This window comes from Rhipicephalus microplus, chromosome 4 (assembly GCF_043290135.1).
Source record: "Rhipicephalus microplus isolate Deutch F79 chromosome 4, USDA_Rmic, whole genome shotgun sequence".
In the NCBI taxonomy this organism is placed as follows: domain Eukaryota; kingdom Metazoa; phylum Arthropoda; class Arachnida; order Ixodida; family Ixodidae; genus Rhipicephalus; species Rhipicephalus microplus.
Window position 1 is genome coordinate 75,056,929 of NC_134703.1, and position 18,010 is coordinate 75,074,938.

Consider the following 18,010-nt stretch of genomic DNA (forward strand, 5'->3'; position numbering starts at 1 on the left):
AAAATGGTACGGTGCGCCATCGTCGGGCGCCCTGAACGCCAGGATCACAGCTTGGTCAATATTTATGATGTTTATCATTGGAATGAAATTGCGCTCAGTACTTCTGCTGTCATAAAATAATAAAATAGAAATATGAGATCTTTGTCTATGTCCGATAAAACGAGAAACTGGCTAAGTTGTTTTAAGTGGACGAAGATGGGACCAATAAAGCATGTAAGCGGGATTTGAATAAAGCAGGTTGTGGAATAAACGAAGTATAGAAGATAATAATATTGAAATAACAAATATAACAACGATATAAATAATAGTAATAATATTCATTATGACGCTGCATGCTGCTCGTGGCTTCCGGCTTCCTCTGTATGAGCTCCGGCTGCACCGGCCCTTGCAAAATTCTTCAGCCGCGTTACGCCTTCAAATTATTACAGGTATTGATCGAAGCAGTCAGTAATTACACAGTGCCCGCAGGTGCTAGAATTCATTGTAATGCTGATAAGTCCCAATACCCTGGACATGGTGGTATACATGTGTGAATGACTTCAGGAATATCAAGCGCACATGTTCTGCTAAATCTAGCCTAACGTAAACAATTTTTTAGTACAATGACTTGAAGGATTAACGTAAATATATACGCACAAACCTTGTCAACAATTGACTAATGTGTGAGTTGTTAGCTGCAATCAAAATAACCTTAAAGTGAGTGCGTTCACCGTGGCTGAATGTAGCCGCTGCTGTATTCATTTAAACTATTTCTGTCCTTTGAATTGTCCAGCTCAACAAATGGTCACAGGTCGGTACTCATGCTCACAAGCGACTGGCATTGCTTTGTATGGCGCAAGCTGGCTTTGCTTGAAGAACGGTTTTGAAAGGTGGCTCAACGTTAACAGAAGAAGCGTAGCTTTTTGAAACGGCAGTTTTCAAGAATCTTCAGCCATGTGTGGCCGAGAAGCTCACAGTTGGTGCTTTGAAGTCGGAAACGAGTCCGTGGTGGCGCTTCGAAGATGTATGCAGGCAAATGAAAATAAATAGTCGCATCACTTCATGCAGAGAATTCATACCTTAGAACACTAACACGTTTAGGGTGCGGAAAACAATAAACAGACATGCGCGAAACGCGATGCTGCGCCGCGCCCATGGTTTCTGGCTCCAGAATCAGTCCCATGGGCAATCGATTGCCTCAACTGTGATCGGCTGATAAATCTCAATGTGGCTTACTGGTATCTTCCTCCACTTTAATGAGGTTTAAGTACGACGGCGGGGTTACCGAAAAGCTGGTTATCACTTATGCAGAACAAGCTAAGCAAGAAATGCTCCAAGAATGAAAAACTAAGAGCCAGTGAAAGAAAACAAAGCTTCTGCCCATGCTTTCCGCTAGCAGCAATGTACGCAAAGCATGATTATTTTCGGCGTAGTTAGATTTTGAGCCGTACTTTCTTGACTCGCTTCCCCCTCAACAGACGTAAAAAACAGGAACAACACCAGGGAAATTGCCATTAGACGCTATATTTCAGAGTTTTACGCTGGTTAAGTAAGTGTACCGTGAGGAAGTGGGTGACAGTTTACTGCCGGATCCGCAGTAATTAGGTGTCGTCTACTGGTTTCTGCATCAGCTTCCCTGACATAGCGAACGTGTGAGTAATCCGAAACGAGAAAGTCGTAAAACAGCGCTACTTTATACGGCGGTCGTAAAGCAGCTCAGGCTGCGGAGACTCTCGGGTTTCCGCTGACTACCGCAGACAAGAGGCGCCGTCAGCAACAAGAACACGACATAAAACTTTTCCACTTAACACAGCAGCCTCATGCTGCAAAGCGGGGGCTAGGAGTGAAGGTATTTTTTATGTGTCATTAACATCCCTATATGTGCGCTGTATAGAAAAGCAAACACGCTTGGAAAGTCCCCAGAAAATTTTCATGAGGTTACGCGGTACAATCAGCAATGTAGCTTAAACTGTTAGGTGACTCGTTAATAATTCCATGAATATTAGGCTAAGTATTTGCAGAATTAGATATCACCAAGGGAGTCATAATCAAAAGAACAGAAAATGCTACTTTAGGATATGGTGGCCTGTCAATTCGGTGAAGCCAGCGTAAGCTAGTTCCGACTGACCGCAATTTCGTCGTTCTCTATTGTAAGGGAGAAACAAAGTGTGCGAAATGTGTAGAAAAAAATTGATATCACGGGAAAAAGTCCTCTAAAATTCTAGCAAGCGTTTCCGTCTTTGTTCAGCTATTAGAAAATATTGTTTCTTTACATTAAAATTGAATACACATAATATAGCCCTACGAGTTGACATTTGTCAACACCAACTAGGCCTTGAAGCCAATAATAAACTGCATGAAGTGACAACAGCCGTGATTGCTTCCGATAATAACAGGCATTGACTTTAATGTAGGTACCACTTGTCAAAAATATTAATTAGTTGGAACACTTTAGGTGGCGATAACACGCGTCTATTGGTGTAGGCATAGTAAATGCTTCAACTGAAACAACAACGACAAAGCAGTCAGCGGCCAAACGAAGCAAGCATGAGCACCGGCCACAGCAACCGTATTTTTACTTTCTGTACAGAGCTATTTCAATATCACTACTACCACTATCCGGTGTAAAACGAGCCGTCATGGTGACCTACGGTGCAGGGAGTATTGGTGGCATGTAGTGAGGTTTGAAACGGTTGACGCGGACAGTATGCCACCCGCAGCGCTCTTGATTCGTAGATGGCTGAATAGCCCCATTGACGTAGTTGACTGGTGATGTTTGACGTAACGGCCGCTAATGACTATCGTACTTAGGCATGGGCTTTTCGGAAAGGCTTACTGAATTGCTACATTCAGCTCTTTCTATTATTGGATTACGTACCTTCAACTAACACAAATAAAAAAATAATCTCGCCTATGTTTTTCAAGACTTTAGCATTTTATTGACGCATGTGATGTTTTTTTTAAAAAAAGGGAAGCCGCTCTTTTAGTTTTACTTTTTTTGCTGCATTTATTTCCTTGTGCTTGCTTTTAATATTCCTATCAGCAGTGGCGTGTGCAATCGTACGCATCAACTACAAAGGTGGCTTAAGCACTGCGTGTTTCTTCAAGTGGCTTGAAACGCATTCTGTACATCTGAGCAGGTCTCATCACCGGAGAACTAACGGTCAATTAACTTCATTGCTCAGTTTTGATTGATCGATATGTGGGGTTTAACATCCCAAAACCACCATATGATTATGAGAGACGCCGTAGTGCAGGACTCCGGAAATTTAGACCGCCTGGGGTTCTTTAACGTGCACCCAAATCTGAGCACACGGACCTACAAAATTTCCGCCTCTATTGGAAATGCAGCCGCCGCAGCCGGGATTCGAGCCCACGACCTGCGGGTCAGCAGCCGATTACCTTAGCCACTAGACCACCGCGGCGGGGCCTTCATTGCTCAGTAACGTTGAAAGTTGGGTGAGTTGGTGATAGTTCATGTTTACTTGTGATGCAGCGCACGGGGACAAGCGCAAAAACAGCCGTGTTCCTTCCGTTCTTTTTGTGTTTACATCCTTGCGCTGCATCATAAGTAAAAATTAACTTCGATGTGCTGCGTATGGCTGACAATGACCGCTATGCCGGATACACTGTCATGTTCATCGATCGATTGACATGCGGCGTTCCAGGACCGACGTCAAAAGTATCATTTTTCATTTGCTCAAAACGAATGCAACCAAAAAAAACAAACTGGCAATTCATTTTGGCAAGAGTAGCTGTTTTTTATGGAAGAATTGAAGCTGACTGATTTTTGAAATACTAGACGCCTCATCGCGCACTATAATTACCGTCAATTACTAAGCCTCACGGAAAACATGTAACTTTATATTCAATCTTGAAATGTAACATTTAGCACTTTTGAATTATACTTTGCGAATTCGATGCATTTCCCGACATTTAATCATAATTCGCATCTCAAGAAAATGTGCTTGTTCCCAGTGCAGTACTACAGTTGTAATCTAGAAGTATTGCGATTCAAATTCATATAAATCACATATTTGAAAGCTCAAAAGATCAGTCGAAGTAGAATCCCATTTTATTAAATTCTGATCGTCAATTGATTTAATGTACAAGATTCTTTGCACTTCATCTGAAAGGTGATGCCGAAGTGATGTGTCACTTCAAATGGCCCTCAGTATTCTTTCTCATTAGGAATATGGTCACAGATATGGGCTTCTGTAGAACCCAAAACGACGATTGCAACTAGCGATTGACTTTTAGCCGTTACTGACACCAGGTTCGTCGCAAAAATTACCCCACGAAACAACCTTCGCAGGATACATTTTTCAGAAATAATTTCTAACTCCCAATTCTGGTGCTTTAGATTCCTACGAACAGGTTGGTCGACATTTTTTCCAGCCCAATAAACAACGCAACGTTGAAATGCGGCCTCTTTCAGCCTATCGTGCTGTCAGTTAAAGTGGCTGTTAAAGTCAAAGTTTTGGTTTAATAAAGTAGAAATATCACTATATGACGCCCATTTACTTTATAAAATTACGTAAGCGCACAACATCATATAAAACATCCATAATTTTGCCTTTTATAATAGCGAAGGCAGCGCTGAAGTAGCTCGTATAACTTTCGCTGTGTTCAGGGAGTAATGTGAAAATCGGAAGGGAGAGATTTCGCAAATGGTCTAGATTTTCAGCTGTGCACTAAACCTAAATCGACTGCTAAGTTCCGAAAGGACACCCAATTTGATTTTGGGCTGTACTATACGAAAGAAAGCGTGATTTATACTACAGGCAGTTACTCCAATAAAAATTGACGATAAAGTTCGGAGGCAACCCCGATGCCAGTTAAAAAAAATATTGGCCCCATATCCGCATGTTACACTGCAAATGTCGTCGAAAGACGATAGTCTTGCGTCTGGGGAGAGGGAACAAAACATTTATTTGATGTTTTGCGCAAAAAATAGCAGCATATCCACGGAGTGAATGATGGAGAGTGTGGCGAAGCATTCGTCCGTCCATGCGTCCGTTTGTGTTACCGTCCATGTGTCCGTTCGTGCGCCCGTCCCTGCGTTCATTCATGCGTCCGCCCCTGCGTCCGTTCATGCGTCCATCCATGCATCTGTCTGTGTGTCCGTTCGTCCATCTATTCAACACTCCAAGTCCCACCATCTCGCATCTTTTTACCATATATTCCCCATATAGAAGCACCGCCATTCAGTGGACATTCCAAGGACTAAACGAGAGGTGGCACACGCACACTTTCCTACGGCTTGCGCTTCGGGTCTACTTCCCACCTTCAACCACCTTGAGTTCATGGTATATACTAGTTCACTGTGTTCATGGCACTGCGACCCAATGCTCGCTAAACCTTTCTAAAACCAAGGAGGTTACGCCCAGCGAGTATAACGTAGCAACTTTTTCCTGTTAGATAGTGCTCAATGTACATGCCAGTGGCTGCTAATGTGAAATGAGAGACAGGAGGATTCAGCTTTTAATTTCTTACGGCTTGCGCTTCGTATCTGCTTCCCCCCTTTAACCACCTCGAATTCATTCATGGTATATACTAGTTCATTGTATTCATGGCCCTGCGGCTCAACGCTCGCTAAACCTTTTTAAAACTAAGGAGGTTACACCCAGCGAGTATAATGTAGCAACCCTTTCTTGTCCGATAGTGCTCAATGTACATGCCAATGGCTGCTAATGGGGATCACAGCGTGCGCGTTGACTAAAAGCCGAATGCTCCTGTCTCTCATTCCCCATTAGCAACCATTGGCATGTACATTGAGCACTATTTTTTATTGTTCCACAACGCACAGAAGAAGTCTCTCACCGGCACCACCTTGGAGGTCAAAATGTTATGCCTATTTCGGGTATATGCCATTGGTGGTTACGTACTGCGAGGGACGCCCAAGCCACGCCATAAGGAGCTGTCCCTTAGGTTTGTTGCGTCCCATGAGAGAATAAACTTTTTCTAAACAGGAGCTTCGCCCCTAAAAAAAATTGGTGAATGGTATTCTGGAGGCGCTGCGATAGAGTGGTTCGAGCATGCAGCAGAGGCGAACTAGAGCATCAAGTCACGACACACGTGAGACAAGAGCGCTATCTGGCAGTTTTCTTGGAAAACGAAGTGCGTGCGCCCTGCACACCCGTCTGGGAGGCGATAAGGTAGAGAACGCAAAGCGACGGGTAGGTTCCGCCATAGAGTTTCTTAATATACACTAGAGGGAACTCTGGCACTGGTGTCTATGGGAGCTACAACGCACGGCGCGTCAGCAGGCATGGGAATGATGGGTAGTACACACATTTGTCTAATTTTTGTACTTCTGGCCTGCTTCTGGCTCCATGTGTGTTCGTATGGCTTGGGGCTGTTTTTTCGTGAAAAAAAATGCAAACGCTCAACGTTTGCGCTTCACAACCTTATTCCTTTAGGCTTACCATTTCGAATCAGGTCGCAAAGTTCTAAATGGTTCGTTCTTTCCTTCAAAACAAAACCGTAACCAGCAATAAACAAAGCCACAAGTACAATTTGCCGCCCGCAAATACGAAGACTAGGCGAATGTGTGTACTACCCATCATTCCCACGGTCGCTGAACGATCGCAGCGCCAGAGTCCCCTCTAGTTAATTTTAGGAAACTCTATGGGTGCCCCCACCGTGTCATCTTAGGAAAGCGTTGGAAACATTTGCCTTTTCGTGCAAGCGTTGCATGGTCCGCGCAACGTGATAAACGCTACGTTCTTTACGCCTTCTCTAGTAAGAGACACACATACAAAATATTGACGTGTTGTTTTGGTGCCTCAGATGCGCGTAATATTTGCTTTTTAATTGACAATCTCACAAGCATGAACTCTGAATCTTGAGCAATATTGGTGGGCGCTGCGGATGGGGTCAGCTGTTTGGAGTATCGTGGCCACTTTGGTGCCGTTAAGAGTACCGTTAAGGGTGGACGGACGGACGGACGGACGTACAGACAGACAGACAGACAGACAGACAGACAGACAGACAGACAGACAGACAGACAGACAGACAGACAGACAGACAGACAGAGACGGACAGGCAGACAGACAGACAGACAGACAGACAGACAGACAGACAGACAGACAGACAGACAGACAGACAGACAGACCAAAATTTTTGCGTCGAAGGTCTCCAAGAAAGACTATCGTCGTTAAAACGCTGATCACTCTACATGCCCACACTAAGACCTTGCGAAATATTTCGCGTTTCCGGTTGCAATGCAATGGATCTTCCGACGCATTTTGCTTTGGAAGAAATGGTTTCAGCTTCAAGCTCTTTTCCTTTGCGCCCCTCTCTTCGCAAGTACGTAGTAGAAACGCTATTACACTTGGTGCCTTTATTTGTACGTTTCTTTACTGCCAGACATGCCAACAAATATAATTTGAAAGTAACTTCACCACCTATAGCTGCGCGCAATAGTAACATAGTCACGGCAGCTTATATTCTTGTTAATGAAGTTTGTTCGCCATTCGGGTCACTTCAGCCCGAGTCATACATCCGACACATGAGAAGCACGGCCTATCTTACTGCGAGAAACTTGCTTCTTCTGGCATACGAAAGGTATCGTATATTTGATGGTCTTTTCAAGCGAGTTTTATAGAGTACATTCACCACCTTTCATTTTGGCACTCAACCGATACACTATCCGGCCTACCGTCGCGCTTCGACGCCGTTCTGCCCATCAAGAACAGACAGGAGGCACTGTCATCGCACGCACAAGTAAGGTAGCTCGAAAGAAATATACAAGCTCGCAAGCCGAGACAGTGTCTCTCGGTAACTCTCAGGCCTCGGTGTGTCTTGCTTGCGTGTCTTGGAGCGTGTTCCCAAGAGAACGTTTGCCTAGTCACGTATGCAGAGCGGGCCGTATTCGGAAGCACGTCAGATCGCTGCATTTGTTTGTTCGTCTGCTTCAGGCTGTCGTGGAGAAAAAAAATTCGGCAGATCCCACGTACCTGGGAGTTGACGTTATGCGAAGCACGCGCAGGGAAGGTGACCGTGTTGCAATTTATTTATTGAGTGACGTGTCATGAAAGGACGCTAATAATATGTACAAATGTTTTACGCAACGGTTACAACTGAAAAATGCGTATTAGCAACACCAGAAGCTGTTATGAAGCGCTGATACTCGCAAAGATGCTGGCCCTGGACACTGCTACATAAATCAACTTCACCTAATGGCAGCTGACCACAATTGACGTTAACCCGACGTGACGGCTGTATCGAATGTGTACATATGTAATGTTTATGAAATTGGGTAGGCAGCACTGCGACCACTATTAACGTTTTACAAAGACTGTACCTATTTGAAAAGTAGTTCTGAGACCTCGCGTAGCTCTGTAGAAAAATGCTTCGCTGCCACGCAGATTGCTTGGGTTTGATTCCAGCTCCAACCCTGGCCTTTGTTCTTGACATTCGTCAAATAGCGATGTCGGGTATTTCTTAACGTTCATGCATTAAAATTGCCCATGTGTATTTTCATCGTTACTGGGTAGATACTGTCAATCACCTGTGGCACAGACACGCATACCAGCGACACATACCCGCCCATGGGTATGTGCCACTGCCTGCAGGAAAGTGTTTGACGAGGTACGCGAGAGGATTGTATTATTCACGTCTTTACCAACGCGTAATATTCGTCCAACCATCTTACCCTCCCATGCTAATTTTAGTTCACGCCAAGTTAAGAAGGGTGACCACGAGAGTGCCCAAACGTAAGCGGATAGATAGATAGATAGATAGATAGATAGATAGATAGATAGATAGATAGATAGATAGATAGATACAGTCAAGGTGGCCGAAATTCGCTAAGAAATGCTTCGCATTAAAAAGAAAAAAAAAACGTGTGACATGACCGGGCAGAGGTTGTCTACCAATTGAGCGAATGCTTGGAAAAGTAGAACGTGCATGAGCTTTTAAAAACAGCAAGAGCTGTGAAGCTCGCTTCCGCCTCACGAAAAAAACCCAAAAAACTAGAGACCGAGAAACGCCACGTGATCGTCTTCTAAAGGTTGCACACATTCATTATTATTTCTTGCGGTAAAGAACAGACATGGTTGAGTTATTGAGCTTTGACTCTTTTGACAGATGTTTGGCTCAGGCACTTGGGCAGCTGACCAGGTATATCGTTATGTAATTCTATTATTTGTGGCGTAGCCAGCAATCTCTTCGGGAGGGGGGACTTGCATTATAAAAAAACCTTATAATAAATCTACTGTATTTCTATTTCACATGTTTGCGTTTTTATACGACCCTCCATGCATTCTTGCGTACATGCACGTTTGACAGAGCCAGAACCTCTGCTGGTTTCCCTAAAGCTGGGTTTGGTTGTCCATTGTTATTGTGCGCTGCATAGCCACTTTATATTAAAGCTATGTTTCACGCGTAGTAGCAGCAACGTCACCCTCATTGGGCCTAATTTCATTGCGTTTTGTTTTTCCTAAGCTGTCTCTAATAGTGATCTGGCCTAAGCAGTGGGAAATGAACAAAAAAAAAACAGGAAAACTTACCTTCTCGTTGATACAGATGACCATATAACGAAGGTATGCTTCACCGTATATTTTGGGTAGGGTAGCAAATATTCACCGAAAAGGAAGCCACTCAGTAGGACGGTGAATGCAGCGCATCGAAAGCTTGCTATTACGATTCTTCTCCGCCTGTGCGTCAAGCTTTCGCGCCCCGCTATAAATGGTGTGGTGTGCGAGCTTCATCGAAACACTTGAAAGCACTGGCGTCCGCAGTAAGTCTTCAGCACTCACACGACGAGTATACGCACACCCGAAGGCAGGTAATTCACTGGCTCATGCACGGAACACAACACATCACGGCGGTGGTGAGTGCTCCTCTAGACACCAGGCACGCCATTCCCGGCGCCACAATAGCCGTTGCCGAACCGTTCAAGACACCTCCGTAATAAATGCCTACCGTCACTGTCAAAAGAACGAGGTAGTGGCAGCCCAATTGATCGAGAAACTCCGTCACAGCGAGGCGGGTTCCTCCATGAACGCGATGTTGGCGCAGAAACTTCACTCGAGGGATGATTCAAGGCAGCTTGATTGCTTCCTTGACAATCTCGAGGAAACGCTCGAGGTTTCTTCAAGCGAACGAAGCGTTTCAAGTGAAGTGCGGTTTGTGAATGGTAAAACACCACTCGAGGAGTGTTTCGAGTGAGAAATATAACTTTATTGTACACTTAACTTGTACATACACAAACGGAACATCGAAAAGAAGTAAAGACAGTTTATACATCTTACAAATGAGTATACCAAAATCTAATTGATCACTGGGTATCCAAATTATACAAGACAAAGGAAAATTTCAATGAATCAAGTTAATCACATTTTACAGAACAACATGCATGCATGCGTACTAGAGTGGCTGCATGGCTAGTACGGAACAACTGGAAACTTCAGCTGTCCCTTCCTTACTCTGAAGAAACGTGTGTGCCATCGTCGAAGGAAAGCCTCATCGCCGTGCGTTTCCAGCTGCTGATCTAGGTAATTCCATACAATGAGCCGTATTTGCTAAGTGTGGGATCGAGTGAAGGTGTGTTTAGAAAAGGTGGTTAATGATTTTGAGTACTTGGTACTCTACTATGAGAGAGCATAGAGCCGTCCCGTGGGCCTCACAGCACCATTTGCCGCTACTGCATGCTAGTGAAGTGAATATATATATATATATATATATATATATATATATATATATATAAAGTGTTTAACGATTTTGAGTACTTCGTACTCAACTATGGGAGAGCAGCGCGCCGTCTTTCGCTAAAACCAAGGACGTTGAATGCTCGAGAGCGTTTGTGAATAAGCGGGTAAGTACGAAGAGCCTACGCTGTATACTGCTCACTCACGTACAATGTTTCGTCCCCCAACATCGCGCAAGTTCTCCGAGAAGTAAGCAACTTTTTTCTTTCTGAATCACTTTTACTTTGTACGCTACAAAGTACTCGTCACAACGAAGCAGCTTCACCATCGTCAATCTTTTTGGTGAGCTCGTGTTTCAAAGCGGCTTTTATTATATTTCTGAGAAATTTCGTGACAGGGTGCTGTTTCTTCACATTGCGATGAAACTAAAAAGTTTCATCGCAATGTGAACGAATCAGTGAACGAGTAAATGAAGCTTTTATTTCAAGTAGGAAGAGAAGCTCTCACCAGCGATATGTCAGGTAGTGGTCAGGAATTCGGTGTGGAAGGGATTCTTAGGTGAACAACGTGAGTATTGAGCTAGTAACAATACTTAATTTATCATGTGTGTAAAACTCTATCTGCCTTCGGTAAGAGTCGCTCTCGCATTAGATGAGCAACCTCTTCGAAGAAACACTTATGCTTCAGCTCAATTACCAGATTCCCTCGCATAATAGCAGCATTTTTAGCGGCATCAAATTTCGGCTGGCATTGAATAAATGACGGCTAAATTGTGGTCATCTGAGCGCCTTTGCTGTTCAGAGGACTTCCATCCCTTCAATCTTTCATGTTCCCCATGGACTTCTATATTTGGATATGCTATACGCAACCCTTTTAAATTACGACCTTTACATATTTATGGAAATCAACCCATCAGCTCTGGTTCTCTTTTGTCTTTTTTTTTTCGCGACCACATGAATAAAGAGTTACGCTGTTCTGCACAGTAATTTCGAGTTGAGTGATTTCGATGTCACGGAAGTACAAAAATACAAGTGAAGACGTCAAAATAATAAAAATAGTTATGGCGGCGTTACTTTTTAACAAGCTCACCACACATTTATGAAAGAATCTTCCCTGGTATATTCCGCACGCTCTAACCTCACAAGTATTAACATTAGTCTCCTAATTCCCAGATACATTGCGTGCCACGAGAAATGGGCTCTAGGTTGGCGTGCTCCTCCTGAACAACAACAACAACAACAGCAACAACAACAACAACAACAACAACAACAACCACACAGCATATTCCCGGAGTGCATGATGATGAGTGTGATGAAGCATCCGTCAGTCTGTCCACGCTTTCGTCCATCCGCGTGACCGTTCGTGCGTCCTTCCATCTGTGGGTACGTCCATCCATCCTTCCCTCCATCCGTGCATCCATCCGTCTACGCGCCCATGGATTTGTCTGTCTCTCCGTCCGTCCATGCGTGCGCCTGTATATCTGTCCTTCCATCTAGTGAACACTCCAACTACCGCCGTCTCCTATCTTTTAGATGCGGAGCATCTAATACTCGAGGCTTGTAGTGCGGCGCCGTCCGCAAGCTTCCTCCTCCTTCTTCCACCATCTGTGCATCCCTTCCTCCTCTACACACCGCGCGCGCTTTACTCCTCCACCATCTGTGCACCCTTCCTCCTCTACACACCGCGTGCGCTTCTCCTCTTCACGAACATTCGCTAGCTGTATAATGTAGCGCGCATGCGCCGTCACGCTTCGAGAACATCGGCAGCTGACGCGCGCGCATGCGCCGTCGCGCTTCGAGAACATCGGCAGCTGACGCGCGCGCATGCGCCGTTGCGCTTCTTCCCCTTCTCGAACATTCGACAGCTGACGCGCGCATGCACAGTCACCCACCATCTGTGCCGCGCGCGCTTCTCCCCTTCGAGAACATTCTACAATTCTCCTGATTCTCCAGTGGACGCGCATGCGCCGTCGCGCTTCGAGAACATTCAACAGCTGACAGTGCATGCGCCGTCGCGCTATATATATACTCAAGGTTGGCGCTCGCTCGCTCAGTTGCCGCTCGTCGGTTGGTTTGTACGGCGCGTCGACGTTCAAGGTCGCGGTGAAATGAATTCCAACGAATCCACAAACACAATGATCGACGTCCCTTCGACCAGCGCCGCCCTTTCGCATACGTGTGTACGTGTTCACTCATTCAACACCCCCTCCTACAACCACGTTAACCAATTTAGCCATCGACCCAAGTAAGTCGCAATTTAACACCCCATTTCACAACCACGTTAACCAATTTAGCCATCGACCCAAGTAAGTCGCACTTTAACACCCCGTTAACCAATTATATGCTCCGCATCCTCCTCAGTGTTCCCCCGAGGGAAGCTGCGGGCAATCTTTTTATTCATATATTTATCATATAGAAGTGCCGCCTTGCGCTTTACATTCCAAGGACTAAACAAAAGGTGGTACGGCTGGACAAGAGGAGCGGCCCACGCTGCGTGTCTAGTTCCAACCTTTCATCACCGCAAGTTCATGGCCCTGCAGTCCAACCCTCAAAAAACCTTGCTAAAACCATGAAGGTCACGCCCAGCGAAATTGACGTGGCAACCTTTTCTGGTCAGATAGTGCTCAAAGTTCGTCCCTGTGTTACTAGTTTTCTTTTTTAGTAAGCGTCATATTCAAGCCTAATTTTTTGGAGATTGAGTCACCAATACTCGTCTCCGTAGGTTATTTTATTAATAACAACTACCTTTTTATTTATGATCAACGTGCCAGGGTTTCCTCCTCAGTTCAAAAAAGAGGGCGCGTGCCGCTCCTCTAGCCCAAACGTGTAGGTGGTGACCTACTACTACTACTACTACTACTACTACTACTACTACTACTACTACTACACAGATAGCGGACGCACAAGCCATGGCTTAAGGAGCTTCGCCCCTAAAAGGAAATAGATAGATGGTTGAGAGACAACGGAATGAAAATAAAGCCCCATTATTACAATATACAGCGACGTCTACAGAAGCTGATGGTGTGTCTTCAATGGCTTCCATGTTGGCGGTAAATAGAATCAAAGCATTACCGTGGGAGCAACTTCTCAAAACAAAATAATTTCTTGGATCCACTTTAAGCAATGACAGGCACTGCCAGTTACTCAGTGAGGCGTAATCAAGTGGGGTCTGTTCTATGAGCTCCATAAAAGTTCTGAATAGCCTCATCTACCACTACTCATCACTTGTTTTTCGTATTTTTCGGTGAAAGTTGCACCGCATTAACTGATCTTGTCAGAATGGCTAGTTGTGTACAGGAAGCATTCTTGAATAGGGCTAAATAGAGTAATATAGAGAGACTCAAAATTATTGTTTCTGTAGATGGTGCTCAACATCGCAGAGCTGGAGTGAAATGACCTAATTTGGTAAGTAGGAGTGCTGGAGCAGCGCAATGCTATTCCGTTTTGCCTTTATGTTTCGAATTCGCCATTACAATATGTTTATCATTCTGAATAGTGGAAAATCATTGGGCCACGTTCATATGGCCTGTTAAAAAGCACTCAGTTAAAGCAACAAAAAAAAAGACTTGTGATTTCACGGCAAACAATTTTTAAAACACAGGAAACAGCCGGCGAGCACTCGTGTTTCGAAAGGGAATAGAAACCGGTGGCAAAGAGTTTCATTCCGAAGAAAAAGTCACAACTTTGCCGCAAAGGCTAAGCAATGAACGCGATAGCAACAAACTGGAAGGCCACGCGCAGAATGGCCAGCAGATCGAAACGTGCCGCGAATTTTTCTCGCACAAATGGCGCACTAAACGTACTCTCAGGTACAAATGAACGCGAATAAACGTCTCACTTGTTACTTCGCTGTTCTTCCCGTTGGGCGCCAAATGTAGGGAGTGTCGATGCTGCTCGGCCCAGAACCCCGCAGGGAAGACGCGGAGCCAGACCATGAACCGTGTTTATTCCGCTAAGTCTCAGCCGCAACTGTCCACTGGCAGTCATTCTCTCGTGCCACGAACGCACCCGCAATCCTCGTCCTCCTACTTCTGATCGGTGCGATCGTGGTCGCCGCTTACATAGACCTAAAAGCGCAGCTCTTTTTGCAAACGTAGACTGTGCAACGATTGCAGTGACCTTTGTGCACGCAGTAACTAAAACAGTATTGTTCCGATAAAAGTTGAACGCAAGCCAAGACGTACGATCCTCCCTATTACAAGTTGATGGAGCGTGAGTGAGCGTCGGCTTCTGCTCTTTGCGGGGCAAAGTATGCGTGAGAGATGAGAGCGAAGCCGCTGCGTCGTGACGATGTTGCTACGCGCGTTCGTTGCGCCATCTTGTTGGTAATGCTGAAAACACGATAGCTCCCACTACCCCCCGAGATGGCCGTCAGCAGTGGTAAGTAGTAGATATATATAACTTGCCATTTGAACGGTGAAAGATCTGCTCCTCTGTGGCTCAGTGGTCCACACCTCGCACTCACGGTTCAGAGAGCCCAAGTTCAATTTCGCGTGCCGAAGTATTTTTTCTGATTTTGTTTGCTTGCATTTTCATATATACAGATCCGTATGCATATACGGTGAGTGACAGCGACGCTGACGCTAGCGGTGAAATCCATCTGAGAGTCTTCATATAGTTGAAAAAAAAATGCATCTCCACGAAGTAAATGATGAGCAGGGGAAGGTAGCTCTTAAGGTCCATAATGTCTACGTTTAAAGTTACCGACTTGTATACATAAAAAACGAACACACAGTCGAATGGTTGGATTGACAGATGCACGGACAGTTGAACGGGAAAATAAACGGATGGATGCACGCATAGATGGGCGGACGGATGGGCGGGACAACTGCGGGGAGCACGCCTATAATGGCGATCCCTCCATGGGGCACTGAACTGTAACGTGGTTCATCGACGCGGTTATTAGCACGTACGCTATGACTGTTCACTACGATGCCAGAAAGAAGCCGAATGAATCTAGCCTTAATGCTTCACCCTGAAAAATGAATTCAGCTGCTGTTCTACAGCGAGAATATGCTTAACTATGCACAATTGAATTTGCAGTTCCTGGCAGCTACTACTCTAAAATATTCGAGGGGCAGCCATGTTTCATTTCGTTTAAGACAAGGCACCTTCTAGCTATTCCACAAAAAGTACCGGTGCTTTCTGTTTGTGTGTGTGGGGGGGGGCGGTGAGCATGCGTGTGTATGTGTGTGAAATAATACGACATTCGGCATATTAGTGAAAGCAGTGCATTTCAAAGTTTTCACGGCATCTTGAAACCAACAATATCGATAAGAACTATTCCACTCTCCCTCCCTATTATTATGAGTGCACCTATATGTGCTTTTATTACGCTATTACGCCCCAAGTACCTGCAGCGTAAGCTATGGTCCCATCGGCATGCGTATAAAGGCTAAAATATCCTAAGACAACGTTCATGACACTCAAATATTTCCAGCGGGAACCATATGAGCCCCGCAAGCCCCGAAGTAGTTCCATTAGCTGGGTTTTTCGGTCTTAGCAAGAGTGCATGTGTGTTAGTGTTGGTTTCTTGGTAGCATGCATTTCATTCCTTAGTGCTGGGGCACTTCATAGAGAACGTAAAACGCCGGATAGACTAATGCCTGTATGTCTGGATGCCAAAGTGTACAACCCTTAATGGCCCAACGTCAGTGCACGGATTCAGAAAGCAGATGCAAGCCGTCGTGACGCTACCTGAACAGTGGCCCGCACACTTTCTATTCAGAAGAAAAAATTGCAATGAAATAAATGAAGGGCTTTTTATAACATGCTGCATTTTACGCGGTGCTTTAAATTTCGGGAAAACCGGCCAACAATTGGGAGCCCCAAAAGAACTGTGATTTTTTCGAAGTATTGCTTTTTTTCGCATAGTAAACTTCTTTTCACCTTTAGAGGTTTCAAGCAAGCAAAACAACCTTTTGTCTAGCCGAAACATTCAAAAGTTAGTGTTTAAGGGTGATTTCTTTGCCCATAGTGGCAAGCACACCCTTTAGAAGTTAAAGGTGCGCTTGGTTATTCAAACATTCATGGCTCATATCGCAGCGTACCAAATTATAACCGGGACTCGCTCCTCAAAGAGCCGTTCTATTTTGGGTAAAAATATGTACCTCTGTTAAGACTGTCTAGAAGCATGTTATAAATTTACGCCTCTTCTTTTAAAATTTCTGCTTGATTTATACAGAACAAAAATATTACAACCAATGGCAGTCGTGGCACAGAGACATTTTTGTTGAGTTTATAATGTGCATTGGTGCTTTTGTATTGTGGAAGCGGAGGGGATTGGCATGTCTGCGGGGACGCCCTCAGAGGGCCATGTTTCCTCTGCTACATCACTTAAGAACCATGATGCTAACACATCTGAACGAACAGTTATTCATTCTGGGTGAGGAAGCTTTCCTCATGCGGTGGTAAACACGATTTATTATTCTCAGAAAAAACAAAGTGTCCATGCCTTGCCTTCATTACTGAGAAGGTAGGCTAGTGTTGGTGTATTCACTGAACCTGCATTTAGTATTGTATAAGTATTCATTTATTCTTATACCCATTTCTTAAATGTTGTTTTCCGTTCTTTTCCATGAAATGTACGTACCCCGGACCATAGTTTTCTTTATGCATGTTAGAATTTCTGTTTACAGGTACAAACAATTACTGATGTGTATTTGAATGTATATTAAGATATATTAGCATGTCGTGAGAACGAACAATGTAACACATAAATGTTTTCTGTGTATGTATGATTTTTTTAGAAATAAAATTCTCTTAAATAACCGTCTCTGAACGACGGCTTATGAAACTATGGCTGTATATACCAGATGTTCAGTGCAAACCGGTGTAGCGTGAGCACTGCGTACAATAAGGAAAAAAAAAGCAAGCACTTCGTTCATGGGAAAATTAGAATGGGCTTTGATGTGCGGTTGGCGCGTGCGTACCCCTGCTATGCTGATGTCATGCGTGAGTGCATGTCACCTGACTAGCAAAGTATATTTTTCATGTTTTTTCAGTAATAAGAGCTATAATAAGGATGTTGAGGTCATTGAAAACACCCCTTGATAAGGGTGCTAGGCCAGTGGCAACACCACAACCTCAGCCGGAGGAAAGAATTTTACAATGGAAGGCCTGAAAGCACTACTGCGCTTTTTGCGATTGACTGGCCTTTCTGCACGGTTGTAGCCAGAACGCCATCCCTGTGCGCGTTTTTGTTTCCTCATGAGCGCACGTTCGTTTTAGATGCGGAGCATCTAATACTCGAGGCTTGTAGTGCGGCGCCGTCCGCAAGCTTCCTCCTCCTTCTTCCACCATCTGTGCATCCCTTCCTCCTCTACACACCGCGCGCGCTTCACTCCTCCACCATCTGTGCACCCTTCCTCCTCTACA